At 47.3% G+C, this 21438-nt stretch overlaps 1 long non-coding RNA gene across 1 annotated transcript in view; it reads left to right on the top strand.

The window, feature by feature from the left end:
- Positions 1–648: 648 nt before the first annotated feature.
- The window catches only part of LOC123380379, a 46618-nt gene continuing 25828 nt past the window's right edge, over positions 649–21438 (top strand). Inside the window, exons 1-2 of the long non-coding RNA XR_006586067.1 lie at positions 649–990; positions 4533–4642. This is a non-coding gene — a long non-coding RNA (uncharacterized LOC123380379). The remainder of the gene's footprint in view (positions 991–4532; positions 4643–21438) is intronic.

Genomic DNA, 21438 nt, shown 5'->3' with positions numbered 1-21438 from the left:
ACTGTGGACACGGATATGGAGGAAGGTAGCGCCCGCCATCTGCACGTCATGGGGGCTTACAAGCAGGTGTCAGTGGGACCAGGGATCTGATAGAAACAGGAGCCAAGGCATGCTTGTGCTGTACCTGCATGAGGTCAAAATGAACAAAGTTGCCTGAGTCCAGAATCAGTCATCGCAGTGAGTTAGCATTTTGCAATTACGTGAAGTAGCTGGTTGTCTTCTTCATCAACTCCCACACACATTATTTTTTTAACTGAGTTTTCTTTTTTTTTTTAATTTTTTTGATGTTTATGTTTGAGAGAGGGAGACACGGTACCAGCAGGAGAAGGGCAGCGAGAGAGAGAGAGAGAGAGAGAGCGAGAGAGAGAGAAGGAGGCACAGAATCCGAAGCAGGATCCGGGCTCCCAGCTGTCAGCAGAGAGCCCAACGCGGGGCTCGAACCCACAAACCATGAGATCATGGCCTGAGCCAAAATTGGACGCCCATCTGACTGAGCCACCCAAGTGCCCCATCACACACCTGGTTTTTTTGACGAGGAAATGATACCTACTCTATTTTATTTTTTAAGTTAATTCACTTATTTTTAAAATGTTCACCTATTTTTGAGAGAGAGTGAATGAACGGGGGAGGGGCAGAGAGAGAAGAAGGCCGAAGATCCTACGCGGGCTCTGTGCTGTCACAGAGCCCGATGTGCGGCTCAGACTCATGAACCGTGAGATCATGACATGAGCCAAAGTCGGATGCTCAACCGACTGAGCCACCCAGGACGCCCACGCACAAATATCTTGTGTGCTGTTGTCAAAACCCTGCGTCTGCGGACCTGGAGAAGGCAGAGACCAAAACCCCACCCTGTAACCAGAAATGCTGGGAGGACCCGCCACACCAGGGCCGACCACCAGGTGGCACTAGTGCTGAGCTAATATGGGCTCGGCTTTTCCGCTCAGCTTTCCCGAGAGGCCGCCGCATTTAACAGAGGCCAGTGATTAGCAGGTAAAATAAAAACGAGCTGGAAATCGGGCTGCTCTTATAATCCCACAGCGAGCCTTTTATGCGATTGTGACTTTTATCATTAAGAGGGCGTTTGTTCTGCAGCAGAGGCCTGAATTAGCAGTGGTTTTAAGAACTGAATCCAGCCTAATGTTCAGACTACACTAAGCAAGGTCATGAGGGCTTTCAGAGAGGTGACCTGAGCGATCTCCCAGCAGGATTAATGTAAATAAGGTTTTCTTTGATTAGCACCGTTCTCCTGCCCCGGGGCTTTCAAAATTACAGGATTTCTGAGGATCACAGTTTAATTGCTTAATTGTACAAAAATAATACTTAATAAAGAGCCAAGCAAACAAAAATGGCAGCAACGTCTTCCAGGCTATCAGCAGCTCCTGGAGGCGGCCTGACATGGGCGAAAGAATGGGTGTTGGATTTGCACTTGGGTTCAGGTCATAGCTCTGCCTCTTCCGACCTGCACATCTTCCAGCAAGTTCTCAGAGCCTGTGTCTTTATTAGATCTGGGTGGTACAGTGTGCATCATAGACTGGTGGGGGTTAAACCGTGTGGCATCTGAAAATGCCTAGAACAATGCATCGCGCCTAGTAGGTATGTAGTAAGCACAAATTTCTTCCCTCCCCCCGTTGCCTGAATGGTGGGGCTTTCCGTTGATAATTAAAGTGGATGTGCTGTCCTTTTTCAGTCTGCATGCCCAGGATTTCAGTCCTTGGAAATCATTCCTCATCGACTGTTCCATTCTGACTCACACGTTTTGAGACACAGCTACCCAGGGCAGATAGCTATGTGGGATGAAGGGTTTTTGTTTAAAACGCGGATTAAGGATCAATGCAGACCTCCGCATCATGGGCTGTACTGTCGCCTCCTTCGCCTCCTACGTGGCTGGCTTTCAAAATCCCTCCGCCTTCCTGAAGACGGCCTCTCTGAGGAAGCAGGGGAGGGTCCCCGGGACTGCCAGCACCTTTCCTGCTTCAGCTCTGTCCCCTGAGAAATGTGGCAATTGGACTGTGGGTTTGGTGCCGGTTCGGGGGGGGCACACTGGAAGGGCAGGGTGTGGTTTTTGAAATCTCTGAGGCCTCTCTCCGGGTCTTCAGGAGGTCAGACTACGACACGATTTCTCCCTCTCTCCTCAATGCACAGCCAGAAAGCCAGGTGGGAGCCAGGTGCTGTGTGGGGCCACAGACAAAAGCCTTGGACCTAGATACTAAATATGTGGGGTCAAGGCCGGCTCTGCTGCTGTCATATAATAAATATTTTGTCTGGTCTTTGTCCCTGGTTCCTGGGACCAAGCTACTAAAACCCTTGGAGAGAGTCTCCTCCATGAACCCCTTCGATCACACTTGAGTTTATGGTAAGGCGAGGGTTCGGGATGGAGGCTGGTCACCAGAAAGACTGACCATGTGACTAGAGGGATGAGACTTTGAGCCTGGGGGGGAGTGGGGGGCTGGAGAGTGAGTTACCAATCATGCCTGTATGATGAGACCCCAGGCAAAGCTCTAGACACAAGCTCCGTGAACTTCCTGGTTGGTGAACACATTGATGTGTCTGGAGGGTAATGGACTCTGCAGAAAAATGCTCGACCCCCGGGCTGTACCCCCAAGGGTAATGTACTCTGATTCCATGAGGAGAGGACACAGAAGCCCTGCGTTCAGGACCCTCCCAAACCTCACCTGATGTGTCTCTTCGTTTGGTTGGTCCTGATTCATATCCTTTAGCATAAAACTATAATGGAAAGTATAGAATTTTCCTGAGTTTTTAGGGTTGTCTAACAAATTACCAAACCTGAGGGAGGTAAGAGGAATCCCCCCGATTTGCAGCTAGGTGGTCAGAATTGTGGGTGGCCTGGCGCCCTCATGTGCAGCCGATATCTAAGTGGGGGCAACCTGTCGGGGACCATGCCTGCCACTTGTGGGGTCAGCACCAACACAGGGTGGTTAGCGCGGAATTGAAATGCAATTTACCAGTTGGCATCACAATAGCTTTACAGGTACCTGGTCTCTGGCAATCATTCACCTATAGGGCTTGTTTCCTCATCTATAAAGTGAAGTTGTCTGTGGTGACTCCCATAACCACCCACAGTGAGACCATATCAGTGAGCGTGCGTGATGTGTTCCTGTTCACGCCGGTTCACCTGGCGACCTTAGGCGAGTGCCGCTGGCCTAAGCCCCGCCTCCGTATCAGGGAGATGGTCCCCTCTGTTCCTATACCTCACTGAATTTTTACTGGGCGAGACTGAGATCATCCATGTGGGAAGGCTTTGAAAAATACTCCACAGTATTTTCAAAACCAAAGTTGCTGCCCTTTTTTTTTTTTTTCTAATTTCTGAATGCATCACCCAAAACCAGGTGAAGTCATTTTGACTGAGTTTTGAGAGATAGGCAGACTTAAAAAGTGGGTGGCAGGGTAATAAAAGAAATTCACCCCACGGGGCGCCTGGGTGGCTCAGTTAAGTGTCCGGCTTTGGCTCAGGTCATGGTCTCATGGTCTGTGAGATCGAGCCCCTTGTCAGGCTCTGTGCTGACAGCTCAGAGCCTGGAGCCTGCTTTGGATTCTGTGTCTCCCTCTCTCTCTGCTCCTCCCCTGCTCATGCGCTCTCTCTCTCTTTCTCTCAAAAATAAACATTAAGAGAGAGAGAAAGAGGAAAGGAAAGGAAAGGAAAGGAAAGGAAAGGAAAGGAAAGGAAAGGAGGAAGGAAGGAAGGAAGGAAGGAAGGAAGGAAGGAAGGAAGGAAGAAAGAAAGAAAGAAAGAAAGAAAGAAAGAAAGAAAGAAAGAAAGAAAGAAAGAAAGAAATTCACCCCAGGAAACCCCAGGGACACTCAAAGAGCTAGACAATCCTCCTCCTGAGGAACAGAAATTAAAGGGTAGTGACAGGCTTTAGTGACTGCTGTGTGCAGGGTCCCAACAACATGTAAATGCCACATCAGGAGAAAACAACCAGGGGTTTTGACAGGAGCCCTAAGAGGGGTAGACAGTTAAAAACTACACGTGTCGATTTGCTGTGGATTTCCCTTTGGCAGGATATTTAATGATTCTTTCCAGCCACTCTCAGCAGGACAGCTAGTAGATAGATATGAATCTAATGCAGTGATAGATTCTGATAGGTAGGTTATGGAAATCTAGATGAGAGAGGTTTCAAAATTATGAGACTCTTAGGAGTAAAATCCTTTCCCTTCTCCTTTCAATTTAATACCTCTGATCACCCAGGATGGGAGGGGGAGGGATGTGCCTGTCTTCTGTTCAAGAAAAAAGCAGAATTGAAACAAGCTGATTTGTGCCCAGGCTTTGCGCTGGGACCTCAGACTGTGGGAAGTGGAAACCCTCTCCCATCCCCCGCCCACCTGCTCCTCCTCTTGTGGGAACTTGGGGAAGTTCCCCCAACTAAGTGGGATCTTAATGGAGGCCACTGCTCATTCCCCTGATGAGAAGCCTGGGGGTCACTCTCTTCCCTATCCCCTACTTCCGATCTGTTAACAGGGTCCACTCACTCTGCCTCATAAAATTATGTCTCAAATCCGTTTCTCTTTTCCAGCTCTCCGCGCTGACCCCTATTCAGGCCCAGGTGGCTCTGGGTCTGCAAGTGAATCTCCGGCCAGACGCAGATTTGTTCAGGAAATCGGACAGCCAAGACCGCAGCTTTGGGTAGGTGGGCACCGGTGACTTTATCTTGAAAGCAAAAGCTACCAACGTCCCCGTCTCTTTGCTAGACGTGTCTTGGGAAACTAAGACGCTACTGTGGATTCTTACATGAGCCTATTTTGTACCCGTTCTATTCAGAGCAGTATAACCTTTGCTTTCTGGCTAATTATCCTGAAGTCCACTTCAGAGAGTGTCACTACCCCTAGAGTTTCTGAGGCTGTCAAAGACTAGATCCAAATTTACCTGGTGAAGGGTGTGAGGGCAGTGGGAGGAGTCAGGAGAGGGAACCCTGGAGCCGGAGGCCTGCCACTGCTCCGTTGCCATGACAATGACAGGACCTCAGCCTCCGAGACCCAGGTGAAATCTCCGGAATCTTAAGCCAAAGGCAGTCAGTTTAAGGGTTGAACCTAACATCTTTGCAGTTACACGTTTGCAAATCTGAACAACTTGCTAGAGAGTCAAAATGGGGTCTCAGAGGAGCTCAGGTCTGAAGTACATTCTTGAAAAATGCATTTCCCCCGAAACATGAGTGAGGGACCAGAAGTAGACAGCGGAGGGGAGAGTCTTTGGAAAGTACCAGAAGGCAAAAGACACAATGAGTAGGAGGGAGCAGGAGAGCAGAGATGTGGCTCATTGGACCGAGATCCCGCTGGATCCCAACCATGGGGCATTCATCCGTGCCCTCCAGTGTTCCACAAGCCTGTCCTGAGCGTCTAGTAAGTGTCTTCCCCTGATCTACACACTGGTGACACAAAACAAAAAAACAATCTCTGTCCTGGAAGTACTGCTTGGAGGAGAAGACAGATCTGAAAAGGGATTGAGAATCTAGATGGCAGAGGCCGAAACCATCAGTTAAAGTTCCCATATTTGGGACCAGCACCACAACTTGGGACTTTTCCTACCTGGTTACTTATTTAATAGCTGACAACATCTTAGTGAAGTAGCTATTATACCCCCATTTTACAGATGAATTAACCTACTGTAAGAGGGTAAATTACTTGCCCAGGCCCCATAGCTATTGCATGGCGGAGCCAGGATTCAAACAAGGGTCTCAGTTTCTAAAACTTCATGTGCTCCCTTCACTCTGCTATTCTCCCTCCGCCATATTGAAAATCCTCACGCGGCTTAATCCTGTCTACGCAGAGGCTCTGCCCACACCTTTGGGCTTCTTCTCCCTCCTCTTGTTCCTGGGCACACTGCCCAAGCTGTCATCAGTTTCCCTTTCCATGCATGGGCCATGCAGGTTTGTTAGGGGGAGACAAGACCAAAGCTATCCTCCAAGTTAAAAAAAAAAAAAAAATCCCTCCACAAAGGTGTAGAGTGAGGAAAAGAATCCCCACCTAAACATTATATCATGTGAAGAACGAAGGTGACCAAAGAATAAACCAGCCTTCTTCCCATGGGCCAGCCCTCCATGCTGAAAGAAAGCTGGTTACCAAAAGAGCAAAGGAAAAAAAAGAGGAGAGAGAGAGAGTGGCAAACCAAGAAACAGACTCTTAACTACAGAGAACAAAACGGATGGTTCCCAGAGGGGAGGGGGTTTGGAAGATTGGGGAAATAGGCAATGGGGATTAAGGAGCACACTTATCTCGACGAGCACTGAGTAATGAATAGACGTGTTGAATCACTATATTGTACACCTGGAACTAAAATAACACTGTATGCTAACTATGCTGGAATTAAAATTAAAAATGAATAGGGGCACCTGGGTGGCGCAGTCGGTTAAGCATCCGACTTCAGCCAGGTCACAATCTCGCGGTCCGTGAGTTCGAGCCCCGCGTCGGGCTCTGGGCTGATGGCTCAGAGCCTGGAGCCTGCTTCCGATTCTGTGTCTCCCTCTCTCTCTGCCCCTCCCCCGTTCATGCTCTGTCTCTGTCTGTCTCAAAAATAAATAAAACGTTAAAAAAAAAAAAATGAATAGGGCACCTGAGTGGCTCAGTCTGTTAAGTGTCCAACTTCGGCTCAGGTCACGATCTCACAGCTCATGAGTTCGAGCCCCGCGTCGGGCCCTGTGCCGACAGCTCAGAGCCTGGAGCCTGCTTCAAATTCTGTGTCTCCCTCTCTCTCTGACCCTCTCCCACTTGCACGCGCTCTCTCTCTCAAAAATAAATAAACATTTTTAAAAAGATTTTGATTAAAAACTGAAAAAAAAAGAAAGAAAATTGATTGCATCTGTCCTGTGTTTGTGAAGCCTGAGCTACTTTGCCAGTAACTAAACAGACGTCTCCTCAGAACTGAACAAGCTACCCATCAGTTCCCAGTAATCAGATGGCAAAACTTTCTAAAACCCAGGCTTGTGCCTAAACACGAACTACGTTGCTCAAGTCAAAATATCGTTCTACCGGGGGGCGCCTGGGTGGCTCAGTCGGTTAAGCATCCAACTGCAGCTCAGGTCACGATCTCATGGTTCGTGAGTTCGAGCCCCGCAACGGGCCCTCTGCTGTCGGCACAGAGTCCGCTTCAGATCCTCTGTCCCCTTCTCTCTCTACCCCTTCCCCGCTCACGCTCTCCTTCTCTCAAATAGTAATATTTGCTGTAAATAAATGCATTTTTCAAAAACGGGTATTTAGGAAGACACCCCCTCCCAAACGAACAAGCTGTAAATGACGTTCAAAGGCAAATATCTCATCCGGCTCAGCAGTGCGTCCCGCGGGCTCTTCCCGCACAGCATACGCAGAGCTCGCCCACTCCTTGCCACCCAGCTGCTGGCATTCATGTCCAAGGCGTGCTCACGTCTTATGTGGACCGCTACAGAAGCTTCCCTGGTCTTCCTGCCCTGCCTGCTACGCTTGCCTCACAGACCGTTTGTCGGGGAGCAGCCGGAAGGACCCTTTAATAACACAAACGAGAGCATGTTATGCCCATAAACTCCTTCAGTGGCTTCCAGTCACGTCTAAAATAAGAACAAAATTTGCCTTGGCCTCGCTACCTCCCTGTGCCTCTTCTTCTCTCTGCTACAACCTCAACAGGTTTCATTTAGATCTTCAGCAGCAGCAAGCCTCCCCACACGGTGGAGTATTCGTGCTCATTATTCCTTCTGCCCATAAAGATTTGCCCCAGTTTGCACATTTCTGGCTCCTGGTCGTCGTCAGTTTCCAGATCAGATGTCACCTACCCAGAGCAGCCTTGCCCTACAGCCCTACTCATGCGGCAGCAGCCTCCATCACTTACCAAAATCTAGACCTAGTGACTTGCTTTCACGTTTCGCTTCCCTCCGTGAAAGCAGAAACCCCCATCTCTCCTTTGGAAATCACTGAATCCCCAGAATCGAACAGCACCTGGCTCAGTGTCTGTTGAGGGAATGGGTGAAAAGCTTTTATGGCAGACCAAGGGTTAATGCCTCTGCTATGTAAGAGCCTTTATTAATAAGCAAGAAAAATATGAGCAGCCCCCCACCCCCGCCAAAGGCTGCAGAAGCTGTCGGCCAGGATCTAAGAGAACGGTCTCAGTCCAGACAATAATAGATACTTTTTCTTGTGCTGCCACTGAAAATCAAGAAGGGTGTTAAGCCAGAGGGGGAGGGTATTTTGAGTCTGCAGATGGGATTGATGATGAAGAAGTCAAAGAAGGAGGAAGAGGGGCTCTGGGGGGCAAGGTGCTGTTAATGTGACAGGGCTGAACAAATCAAAGAATGCAAGGCGTCTCCCTTCCCGATAACTACAGCTAGCACCGGGGAGGAAACGGAGCCGCATTATTTGCTTTCTGTGATCGTCTAATTTCCCCTCCCCTCCCCTTTTCTCAGTTTTCTGGTTTCCGGAAGAAATGAGTAGAATTCAGATAGAACCGGAACAAAGTGAGGAAGGAGGGATATGGGGGGGGCGGGGTGTGTGGCGATAATACATGGAATGATACATAGCAGAATATTGGTAAGTGATAGGATTGTGGGTGTAATTTTTTTCCCTAAAAGGAACATATTGCCTCTGTAATATTTTTAGATTTTAAACATATTTCTGTTTTTAAATATGAAATTTAAAATCTGTGTCGAAAAGCACCTCGATCGTGAAGCATGGCATTCGTATGGACAGCGCCCACCAGTGGCACCAAATGGTCAGATCTCCCTGTTCACCAACACCTGATCCCCACAGCTGCGCTCGTGTCGTTCTGCTGGTAACATTTGTATCTCCCCAAATCAGCATGGGGCTGATGAAAATTCAAATGGCCATGGAAGCACAGGGTGGGAGAAGGAGGAAGAGGAGAAAGGCAAGCCTTAGGATTTCACCAGTGACCCTGCGGAAGTTTGAGTGAACGAAGCAAATCAGAGGCTCCCTGTGCCCAACAGGATGCGGTGAGACGGGCTGCCCACAAGGGGGCGGAAGCCAACCAGTCGTGAGCTTGGCCCCATAGAGCCGCGGTGGGAGGAGACTGTCAGAGACCGAGATCTCCAGCCGCTGATTAGTGTATGTGTCTGTTTTGCTATCATTTTGACCCCAAATGCGGAAAGGTTAGAAATGGGTGCCCGCTTTCAGAAATAGCTTCTCAGATGAGGCGAAGAGCATTGGTTCAGCTCTTTGATGACCTCCCTGCCTATCGCACCCCTGGAGCCTGTTTCAGATTCTGTGTCTCCCTCTCTCTCTGTTCGTGCTCTCTCTCTCTCAAAAACAAACATTTTGAAAAATGATCTGAATAGAAGGGTGGCCTCTCTTGCTAGTGACATCTAGCTCCTTCATCCTGCTCCCGAAGAAAGAAGCCCCCCCCCCCGCAAGACAAGCCCATATGGAGGCACCAGGACTGTGATATTTGAGGTCAGATTCAGGACCTCCCCAAATCCTCAGAACTCAACAGACCACGCTGATCACTCCTGAATCCCCTGTCCCCGAGGCTTAGCTTGACAAAGAAAGAGAAAAAATAGTGATCAGACACTGAAGACCAACTCTAAATAATTTAACTGCTCTCCGGTTCCACCTCCATGGCTTATTTCCTTTAGCTGTATTTGTGAGTAATAAAGACAAACACCTCGTCGCGCCACGAGCACCACATACACGCACACACGTGCACACACACGCCTCTTCCCCAATTGTAAACGCACAGACACACCATGCTGGCCTTCTTCTAGAAGCAATGGCTCCCAGACCTGTGCGCATCAGTGCATCAGAATCACCTGGAAGGTTGTTAAAACACAGATTGTTGGGGGCCACCCCTTGAGGTTTTGATTTAGCCAAAGTGAGGTGGGCGTTGATGCGGCTGGTTGGGGAGCCCCCCTTTGAGAACGACTGTCATAATTACACACAACAAAGGGATTTGTCTCTCTCTATGTGTTGATTACCCGGAAGCACCAGAATGCTCAGAAACTGATACTTACCAAATAAGGAAAAGAAACCAATGGTCACCGAGGCTCCTGTAAGCTTTCTGTTTTGCATTCATCCCCCCATTTCATTTAACCTGCACAAATTCCTGGAAAGTAGGCATTATTATCCCTACTTTCTTTTGTTTTCATTTTTTTTTTAATGTTTGTTTATTTTTGAGAGCGAGAGAGACCGAGAGAGAGGGAGACACAGAATCCGAAGCAGGCTCCAGGCTCCGAGCTGTCAGCACAGAGCCCGATGCGGGGCTCGAACTCACAAACCACGAGATCCTGACATGAGCCGAAGTCAGTGGCTCAACCGACTGAGCTACCCAGGCGCCCCTATTATCCCCACTTTCAGATGAGAAAACAAAGGTTCCAAGAGGTTATTTGACCACAGTCATCCACCTAGCAGATGTTAGGGCCTGGGCATGATCTGCCTTCAGAGTTCATGCTGAGTAGTCTGTCTCCCACGTGAAAAGTGGATGCACTGAAATGAATAAAAGTGTAACAATAAGCAGGCTCTTTTTTTTTTTTTTAAGGCAGAAGAGCAAGCAACGTAGGAACGCTTTGCAGTCACGATTAGTATGGGAGGTGGAGCGAGGGTGCCCCCACGCCCCCCGAAAGGGACAGCTTTTGGAAGGGAGGGCAGACTAAGCTCGCTGCTGTTTCAGACGAGATAGCTGCTAGCAGTTGTAACTGCCTCACAGAATAGAGCACTATACATTATTCAGAATAGAAACTAGTTTCTATTTTTGCATTTGAAGAAGCGGTGTTTGTTTAAAAGGGTGTTGGAGATGTTTGTTGAAAAGCTTCCTACAGATAAGAAATCCCCAAGCTGGAGGCTTGATGAATTTAAAAACTGGAAAAAACAAAATGGGATGAAATGTTTAAATGCCTGAGAAACTGATTAACACCCCTCACCGCATTTAGGTTTCTGCGTTAAAATGGAAGGGTTTGCTTCCTTAAGCACTTCCTTTCTGTTTTTTTAGGCGAAGAGTAAGCATTTTGATTCTGAGGTGGTTTTTAGTGTGTGTGTGTGTGTGTGTGTGTGTGTGTGTGTGTGTGGCGGGTGGGGGGAGTTTCTATTCAAAGTAATGCAATGTCGGGAAATACACCTTTTGCATAATATAATATTGATACCCCAAACAGACTCAGAGACTCAGAGTTGGTACGTCTTGGAGAACAGTTAAACAGATTTTCATCATGACAATAATCAGTGAGGAAAAACTCGAATTTCAGCACATTAGGTGACACACAATTCAACCAACAGAGCCTCCTCTGCAGACAAGGCATTGCCTTCAAGAAACTTGCAAGTTAAGCACAATAGTATGGTAGACATATTAATTATTATGATAACTGTTATACACTGAATATCTGCATCCTTTCAAAATTCATGTGTTGAGATCCTAACTCTCAGGGTGATGGTATTAGGAGTTGGGGCCTTCGGGAAGTGATGAGGTCATGAGGGTAGAGCCCCATGACGGGGGTTAGAGCCCTTATAAGAAGAAACATGAGAAGGGTTCCTGGTAGGCTGTCTGTAGAGCATGATACTCTTGATCTTGGGGTTGTGAGCTTGAGCCCCCATTGGGTGTAGAGATCAGCTAAATAAATAAAACTTTAAAGAAGAAGGAGGAGGAGGAAGAGGAGAAGGAGGAGGGGGAGCAGGAGAAGAAGGAGAAGAAACACAAGAGGTGATTTTTTTCTCTGCCTTGTGAGGACACAATGAGAAGACGGCCTTCTGTAAATCAGGAAGAGAGCCCTCACCAGACACCAGATCTGATGGCACCTTATCTTGGACTTCCCAGCCTTGAGAACTATGAGATATGAATGTTGTTCAAGCCCTCCACTCTTGTGAAAACAGCCCAAACAGCTACCATGATTCAACCAGGAAGGAAATAAGCACCAAAAACTGCTTCTTTCTTCATGAGCTGCCTCATGCATCTTTCAGTTCTCATCCGGGCTTTTTCTCTGCCCTCTGCCACCTAAACTATTTCTGCTCTCCTAATGGCCTTGTTGCCTCTGACTCTGGTCTACACTGCCACTGGGTTTACTCTTAAATTCAACGCAATTGGATGCCCCCTCTCAGTCTTTCCACGGACCTTTGTTGCCTGCAAAGCGGAAGGGATCCTGGCTCTCAAAGTCCCCCACAGTTCTGCTGTGAACCACTGTGCCAATATTATCCCCTTTCCCTCCACTGTGGGAACCCTCAGGTTCATAAACCACAAAGCTTCTCACATAAAACCCAGTAGCACTGACTATACCACTGTTGAATATTTGGCATGTGCTACATTAAGATATTACTTACTTCAGTGTGTCTGTCTCATGGCTGATCACAATTTCTTAAAAAAAATTTTTTTTAACATTTACTTATTTTTGAGAGAGAGGGAGAGACAGAGCGTGAACAGGGGAGGATGAGACAGATACGGAGACAGAATCCGAAGCAGGCTCCAGGCTCCGAGCTGTCAGCACAGAGCCCGACGTGGGGCTCAAACTCGCAAGCCACGAGATCATGACCTGAGCCGAAGTCGGACGCTCAAGCGACTGAGCCGCCCAGGTGCCCCTCATCACGATTTCTAAGAGTAGGAATTGTGTACTATTTATCCTTACCCTCTGTACTCAGCACAGGATGGGTACACAGTAGGCCTTCAATAAATCCAGCTAACTTTGACTAGGGCTTTCATTAAGGATATCAAGTCTTGGGGCACCTTGGTGGCTCTGTTGGTTAAGCGCCCAACCCTGATTTCAGCTCACATCGTGATCTCACGTTGGGCTCTGCACTGACAACATGGAACTTGCTCAGGATTCTATCCCTCCCTCCCTCTCTGCCCCTCACCTGCTCACTCTCTCTCTCAAAATAAATAAACTTAAAAAAAAAAAGATACTAAGTCTTGTTCATAATACTCCATACTTAACTCCATCCAGAATAAATCTGAATGTGCAGGGTCATATCAGCATCTCATGGAGTGACATAAAATTAGAATCAAGAGTTAAGACACCTGTAGACTTGTCAAATGGGTGCGTCTGTCGCCCCTCCCCCCCCCAAGAGGATAACTGCCCTGCTATCTTCAAAATCAATGTCAAGGGTCACACAACAATATCAAAACTGGGTAAACACCTTTTCAGTCTACTTGTATTTATTTCTTAGGTTAGAAGGACGTGGCCCTCTGCATGGCCGTGTACAAAAGGGGACCAAGCTGGGAATCATAGAATTCTCTGAAAGAGCTTTGACCAACTGGGTGTGAAAAGCCTTGTGACAATTCTGCTAGACTCTTTAGACTAATTAGCAGTTTTTCAACACAGACTTCAACTGAATGTGCCTTCTGGTTATAAGACTATTACTCCTGTGCTGCCTCTTGGATCAATTTCTTTGGCTACTTTATTCTAACTTGAAAAACGGTAAAATAAGACAGTTAATTTCCTCTGATCTATAAACACAGCTCTTGGTTATTATTTAGGATTGAAAGCAATAAATTAAAATAGCAGAATGCATATAAATTGCAAAATGCTTTTCTTCTTCCTCGTCCTCACACCTCTTCATTCACCACAATGGCTGATTAGCCATTCGCTTCTGTTCAGGAAAATGACTACATTTAATTAAGTGTTAATCTGAGAACAACACAGCACTGGCAGCAGGTGTAGGCAGGTCCCCCCAGCAAACACCACTCACCAAGAACAGTTGCATATAAATGTATTATTTATTTAAGAGCTGATGAGCCAGAGGAAACGTCAGCTGTGAATCAGTACTTTTGCCTATAGTTGATTTCCAACTTGGCAAAATCAGAGAATCACTATCATGCCAGGTTCCTGGAATACAAAATAGTTGAATGATTCAAAGAGGAATTGCTCAGAGTTACTGGCTCTGAATAGTGATGTCGGGGTCCTCATGGATTCTCAGTATTTTAAATTTAGTATTTCAGATTTAGATTATTTTAGATTTCAGAACGTTAGTATTTTGGGATTTTCTTATTTTAGAAGTCTTGCTTTTACGTATTTCTCAAATCATTGAGGCAAAGCCTCGCTCACATGAGTATAATGAGCAGAGTCAGAGACTCAGCCCTCTCCTGCCACCCACTACTTCCGGTGCCTCAGCATGTGTACTTTCCAAATTAGGAACTTAGAAAATCCGCTAAACGATCATCATGGCTGCCGTCTGCATTCCTATGTACTGCTTAGAGCCCAAACTCGTATCCAGACATGTAAGCCCTCCAACAGGTGACCTAACAGGGAGCCTGACTCTCCCTCCTGATGTCCCTTTACTCCTTTTATGTCCCAATTGGACAGCCCTATCCCCAGTCCCACAGACTTGTTTCGATCACTTTTGACAGTTGCTATAAAACGACCAAGCTATTACTGATCACCTATTGTATCGGACAGTACCCAAGACACGTTCACGACGGTGCCACGAGGGGTTTTTCAAATACGGAACGAAATTCAGAAATGTGTGACATAACAGTAAGGGTTGGGTTATCTGTAACTCCAAAACTCCCAAGTCTTCCCACTACATACTGTTCCCTTGTTCTCGGTCAGTCTTCCCCGCTCAGTGTCTCTTTTACAAATTCTGCTCGTGCTCAAGACCCAGAACTAACTCTGCCTCCTCCTGAAACCTTCTCCTTATTCTTCAGAGACATCGCCCTCCTTGGAATTCATAGCACTAACTGATACTTCAGTATTCTTCATAGGATTGAATTACGTGTGTATTTCATGCACATGTGTGCTGTTTCTTCCGCTAGACTGAAAGTTCCTTAAAGCAGGAGTCACAGGTTGTTCTTAGTGTTTACTTAGTGCGGTGCACAGAGTAGGTGCTGAATAATTATTTGTTAAGGAACATGACACTACTAGATGTGTCTAATACCATCCTCCTACAGTCTGTCTCCTGTAATTGAACCGGTTCAGGAAAACATCTAGCTAGCTTAAGAGAAAGCAACAGATGCTTGACAAACAAATAGAGTCTTTTGGAGAGGATACAGGGAAAGAATCAGGTTTGGAGGTGGCTTATACGGTCTATGATGATTGTTGTAAAGGATAAAAGTGAAAAGAGATCCATGGTTGCAATCAAATGCTAAATGGAGATTAGGACAAGAGCAATATGGCCATAAGGTTGGCTAAGTCCTCCCAGGAAAGCGCCCATGACAAATGACGGTCTGCGACAGCATTCTCCTCCTCTGCAAACACATATTTAGCACCTGCTCTGTACAGGGTATCACCAGGACTGCAAAATGGTATTAGAGTCTGCTTGAAAAAGATCCCCAACTTCACTGGCAAGAGATGACAAATACCTACATAGAAGAGCAAAAATACCAAGATAGATGTGCTCGCTACGGAATGAATGAAGTACATTGAAGGTCAGTGCCGGTAAGCTCAGAGAGGGAGAGACTCTGTGGATGTCATGTCAGGAAGGTTCTATGGGGAAGAAGGAACTAGAGTTTACCTTGTAGTAGGAGCAGGACTAGATAGGGGATGAGGAATGAGGAGAAAATTCCAAGCAAATGAGTGGTGGACACTCACATTCTTTATGAAGGTCGCATGCACATACCACGTGGCCAGGTGTATAACATCCATGCTCGGCTGCTTATGTTGTCGCCCCGTGTAATGGCTACCTAATTACATTGCCTTTTACAACATTGCACGGAGGCAAAATGAAAACAACCAAACAAAACACATTTGCAGGTTACTAGTTTGTGACAATTTACGGGTAGGAATCAAGTGATATGTGTGTCGAGCTTGGTGGTAGAGACTGTAGAAGTAACAAAACAGATTTAAGACCTGGTCCTTGCCTTCAGAAAGCTCGACTTTGCGAGGAAGGCTAACTCCTATGGAGACAGTTAAATGAACTTTAAAAAACAGTATAATTGGTGCTAAATTATATTCTTCTGAGCGTATAACACAAACCTATTTTAAAGATTAAAAATATTAGTAACAACAGATGTTGGCGAGGATGCGGAGAAAGAGGGTCTCTTTTGCGCTGCTGGTGGGAATGCAAACTGGTGCAGCCACTCTGGAAAACAGTATGGAGAACTACCCTGCAACCCAGCAATTGCACTACTAGGTATTTATCCAAGGGACACAGGTGTGCTGTTTTAAAGGGACACATGCACCCCCATGTTTATAGCAGCACTATCGACAATAGCCAAAGTATGGAAAGAGCCCAAATGTCCATCGATGGATGAATGGATAAAGAAGATGTGGTGTGTGTGTGTGTGTGTGTATACACACACACACACACACACACACACACAATGGAGTATTACTTGGCAATCCAAAAGAAGGAAATCTTGCCATTTGCAACTACGTGGGTGGAACTGCAGGATGGAACTTATGCTGAGTTAAATCAGTCAGAAAAAGACAAATATCATATGACTTCACTCATATGAGGACTTTAAGAGACAAAACAGGTGAAAATAAGGGAAAGGAAACAAAAATAGTATAAAAAACAGGGAGGGGGACAAAACAGAAGAGACTCATAAATATGGAGAACAAAGTGAGGGTTACTGGAGGGGTTGTGGGAGGGGGGGATGGGCTAGATGGGGAAGGGGCACTAAGGAATCTACTCCTGAAATCATCGTTGCACTATATGCTAACTAACTTGGATGTAAATTTAAAAATAAATTAATTATTGAAAAAAGATAAAAAAATATTAGTAGGGACAACAGGGGTTTAGTAGAGGTAGCGTTCCGGTAAATTCCCGAGATGGCTCATCACAATGCAACTTTAGGTTGGGCTGGGTTTGCCCCGATGTGTACTTTCACAAGCCACTGTCCACCAGGCACTGAGACTCTCTCGTAAATGTTTCAGAAATGTTCAGTTGTACCCTCAAGCCCTCATGAAGGTGAACAATCTAAAGGCCAGGCGGGGGGCGCCTGGGTGGCGCAGTCGGTTAAGCGTCCGACTTCAGCCAGGTCACGATCTCGCGGTCCGTGAGTTCGAGCCCCGCGTCGGGCTCTGGGCTGATGGCTCAGAGCCTGGAGCCTGCTTCCGATTCTGTGTCTCCCTCTCTCTCTGCCCCTCCCCCGTTCATGCTCTGTCTCTCTCTGTCCCAAAAATAAAAAAATAAAAAATAAAAAAAATAAATAAAGGCCAGGCGGGAGCCACCTGACTTGAAAGGGGGGAGAAGCTGATGACACCGTCCTCCATTTCTGCTGGGATCCACCAGGTGAGGGACACCCAGCCAGCCTGCAGGATATTAAAAGCGATAGAAACGGTCACCCTGTGAGGGGCGTGGCGACTCACAGCACTGAGTCAGTGTATTATCCGTGAGGCATCTTCTAATGTCTTGACGGTTATAAGACCCACGAACCGAGCCTCTGGCAGAAGCAGCTGTTTTCTGCTGCCACTTAAAAGTCCGTCTGACATCCCACATGTGTCTTATTTTAACAGTTCCCAAAATGTTACGCCAACACCCGATTCAGCTCTTGAGTTTGCTAAAAACTCCTCCCGCACAATTCTCTTCATTCTCCCTGTGATCTGTAGAACCCCTGATGGCCCAGCCAGCGTCTCCATGATGAGTCAGGCTTCTGGGAACAGGATGCATCGGGCTGCTTCCCCCTGGGAGCACGGTGTCTCCCCGGTGGTGAGTTGACTTTCTCAGCTCCGGTGACCTCTGGAGAAGGAAAGGATAAACTCTTCCAGTGACTGACAAGACTGCAGAACCGGAAAAACAGTATGAATTCAGCCACTAAGGACCCAGTTGGCCGGTAACCTGTCAATGTTCTTACAATACGAGAAGAAGCACAGGAGTGCCACATCTACATGTAAGCAATGAATTAATCATGAGTGACGTCACAGTTCTCTCCAGACGAGGTGCTGGCTTGAAATGGTGCAAGAGGCGTCCGTGACAACAGAAGGCACCATGACTGAAGGTTACTCTGGGCCAGCCACTTTTAAGCACTTTTCCTGTAGTACCTCATTTTGCCGTCCCCAGCCTCTGGAGTGCGTGCTATTATTATCATCCCCTTGGGGCAGAGAAATAGAGAGATTAATTAGCTCGCTTGACTTGACCTAGTAAGAGGCAAAGGCAGGATTCGAACCGGCACATCCTCACTCCAGAAGCCAAGCTCTTTAACTCCATGTTCTACAGCCAGGTGTATAAACCAGTTAGGGCACATACCGAGAAAGGAAGCTACATCTTCGTTGACGGCCCCTGGAAGGCAGGGATTACAAGATGGTTTGCTGTCTGGGGGGGGGAGGGGGGGTGGCTGGCCAATGGCTGGGCCCAGGATTGGGGTGCGGTGTGAGGAGGGCTATGAGGGTGGTCAGCTCAGAATTCACACAGGTGGACCAAGGAAGGGCAGGTGAAGCTTCCTGGAGAAGGTGCTACTCAACTGAATTTTGAGGCCTAAACGTATATTAGAATCGGAGAAGAAGCATGTGGGAGGTCGATGGTAAAAAGGCCCACAAGGTTTCATTCCTCCATGTATCCTTGTCCCTTGCAACTGACTTTAGAGCTCTTGTCATGAAAACGTTGAGTCTGTTTCTCTGTGCCTTGAATCCTGTAACTTGCTTTGGCCAACAGTATGCAGTCAAGTGACATGCCCGTTCTAAGCCATCGCCTCAAGGGGCCTCTCGTGTTTTTCTCTCTCTCTTGAACTTTACCACCAGCGGAGCCCATGAGAAGCCTGGGCTAGCCCCCTAGGTGCTGGCATGCCGCATGGTCCAATCACCCTTGTCACGGCTGCCAACAGCCCGCAAACCGTCAGACGTGAGAGTGGTCGCCTACAGACCCAACCAGCCCCCCCGCTGGCCAAAGCACCAGTTGACTGCGGAGACCTGAGTGAGCTCAGTCAAGAGCAGCTAAGCCTGGCCCGGGTTACCAGAACCGCCCAGCTGACCTCTAGCCTCAGGAGGAAAAGTCAAAGTTTATTGCTGTAGGCCATTGAGGTTTTATGGTTGGTTGTCACACAGCAACATTATACACAGCAGTATTATTATAATGGAAGTAGGCAGGCCGTCTTTCATAAGGATGAAGTCAGTGTGGCACAAACCATACTGTAATCCTTCTGCACTTTGCTTCAGAGAAGAGTATAGCATTCTTCGATTAGTCCAGGGTCCTTGACCCTATTGACAGTTTGGCCGGATCATTCCAGTAGGGGACTGACTGTTCTGGGCCTCACACGATGTTCAGCAGCATTCATGGCCTCTACCCCCCTAGATGCCAGTAGCAATCCCAGTTGGGACAACCAGAATGTTCCCAGACTGCCAAACGACCCCTAGGGGGCAAACTCACTACCAGGTAAGAAATCCTGGTCCAGAAGTGCACACAGTTTAGTTTACCAAATGCCCAAGGTCCCCCCAACCCAGCAGTCTTCTCTTTAAGATAGTTCCAATGGTAAACCCAGCTCAGGCTCCATATGAATGCGAGTGCCTTCCATGGCAATGTGTGGTATTATACTGGCCAGAGCCGGGTGGGGCTCAACAGGAGGCTTCTGGGAGCTGCCCCAGCTCACGTTAAAACTTGCCCTGGGAGGGGCAAGTGCTGGCTCAGCACACTGAGTGTCGCCCATACAATGACATTCCAAAGAAAAGAGAAATTAATTTTTTTTTAATGTTGATTCAATTTTGAGAGACAGAGTGTGAGTGGGGGGCGGGGGGCAGAGAGAGAGGGAGACACAGAATCCGAAGCAGGCTTCAGGCTCTGAGCTATCAGCACGGAGCCTGACGCGGGGCTCGAACTCACAAACCGTGAGATCGTGACCTGAGCCGTAGTCGGACGCTTAACCGACTGAGCCACCCAGGCACCCCCAAAGAAAAGAGAAATTAAACACAGGCCAAGAGGCAAGTATTGGAGGCCACCTTGTAGAGCAGACCACTCATGTCCCCAAATTTCTCCCAGTTTCCCCCTGACTTAAAACGCTTGCTCCTAGTGTGTTATTTTTTTCCAGGCTGTTGTGAAAAAGAACGAGTCATCATCACATTCCCATACGTATCTGGATATTCAACATGAGGATTCCAATTGCCTCCCCCGTATCAGCAGAAAGTTTCTTCATTTGGGGCTAAGAAAGGTGGTGACCATTTCTCCTATTCCAGAGCTCTCTATTAGATGTTGATTAGAGTTCAGATCAACATCTCTGCTCACAACTGTGCTTCCCAGGAGGGCTGATTCCTCCTCATGACAGAATGCCAGATCCAGGTCTTAGAAGAACTTGTCCCCTCTTAACACCACAGCTTAATCAGCAACTTTGCTGGTTCCAGAGGACGGAAGGCAGTGAAAGGAGAGGGCTGAGTGTTTGTTAATTTCTCACTCACCGCCAACCCACACATTTCATTGATAAACATATCTGAGACTTGGTCCGTTGGGGCCTCAAGAAAATTGCTCGTCAATTGCACAGGCTTCCCTTTTCCTCTAGAAATACAAAAACCACCTTTTACTTTTCCTGCTGTACAGAAAAAAACTGACAGATTCAGCACAAGGGATGTGCGTGTCACAAATGCATGAACAGCAAAGAGCACATCCATTAGGAAAAAGAAGGGCAAATTTGAGTTGAAGCTATCCTGAATTCTAAATTTGCGTGTCTCAGAGACACCTCCGTCTTCCTGATTTATTTACTTTCCCAGCGGAACTGTGCCTCATCCTACACTTTAGGAGTGCTTCAGAAAAAAAGGATGAAGTCATAGATTCTTGGCGTCTCAGTGCTGGATGCAGCCAGACTTTATGGAAATGAGCTATTAACTCACTCTCTGTGTAATTCAATTGTTATTTTTCCTGCAGGCCTTGGTGGTGGCGATCCAGCTTTGTGAGCATATGAGCATATGGGGTGGAGAAGAGAAAGGATTTGAGAGGGCAGGTGAGGGTTCCCCTAAGGTTGTTTCTGGGAATTTGCATCAAATCTAGATGGTAGGTTTGACAAATTAACCATAGGTTTCAACAAGTATGACTCTTTGGGCAGAACAGGTGATGGAAATGGGGTCTCCACTAGCCAATGGCAGAGAATCCCGCTCCAGAAGGCACCATCAGAAGCAGTCAAGCATTGTCTGCAAGACTGAGGTGACAACCTCAAAGTGTGCCCTGATCCTACGGGTCCATCTGGGTCCGGCCAATGATACTCAACAGCACTTGATCCCCAGCCGGGCCCACATCCGTGCAGAAGGCTACAGATATTCAACTGGAAAAGAAAAGGTAAAGCTTAGGCCCGTATTCCTATGATGCCCACAAGCCAAAAACCTGCTTCCTTGCCTCTGCAGAACTAACAAATACATTGAGAAGAGAAATGACCATCTCCGTTGTTTATTGTGCCTTGCAGAAATTTTTCATAAATGCTTTTTCCTAAACGATGTCGGTTGAACCTCCAAGCCCTGTAACATACACCGGAGAGAGATCATAACCCAGAGTTTGAATGAGGAAACTGAGGATGTTGAAGGCCTGTCCCGTGATCTCAGGGCAAACTCACAGGGGAATCAGAGGTGGAACCCAGTTTTTCTGACTCTAGAACTCACACTTGCTTCTCCAAACAGACCTGGAGCCTTCAAAAACATGGCCCCCGGGGGAAGTTTCATGGACCCCAGCCCCTTGTAGCAACACTAC

The sequence above is a fragment of the Felis catus genome, chromosome D1, assembly GCF_018350175.1.
Source record: "Felis catus isolate Fca126 chromosome D1, F.catus_Fca126_mat1.0, whole genome shotgun sequence".
In the NCBI taxonomy this organism is placed as follows: domain Eukaryota; kingdom Metazoa; phylum Chordata; class Mammalia; order Carnivora; family Felidae; genus Felis; species Felis catus.
The sequence above is the reverse complement of the archived record's forward strand: the minus strand, read 5'-3'. Positions and strand labels throughout refer to the sequence as shown.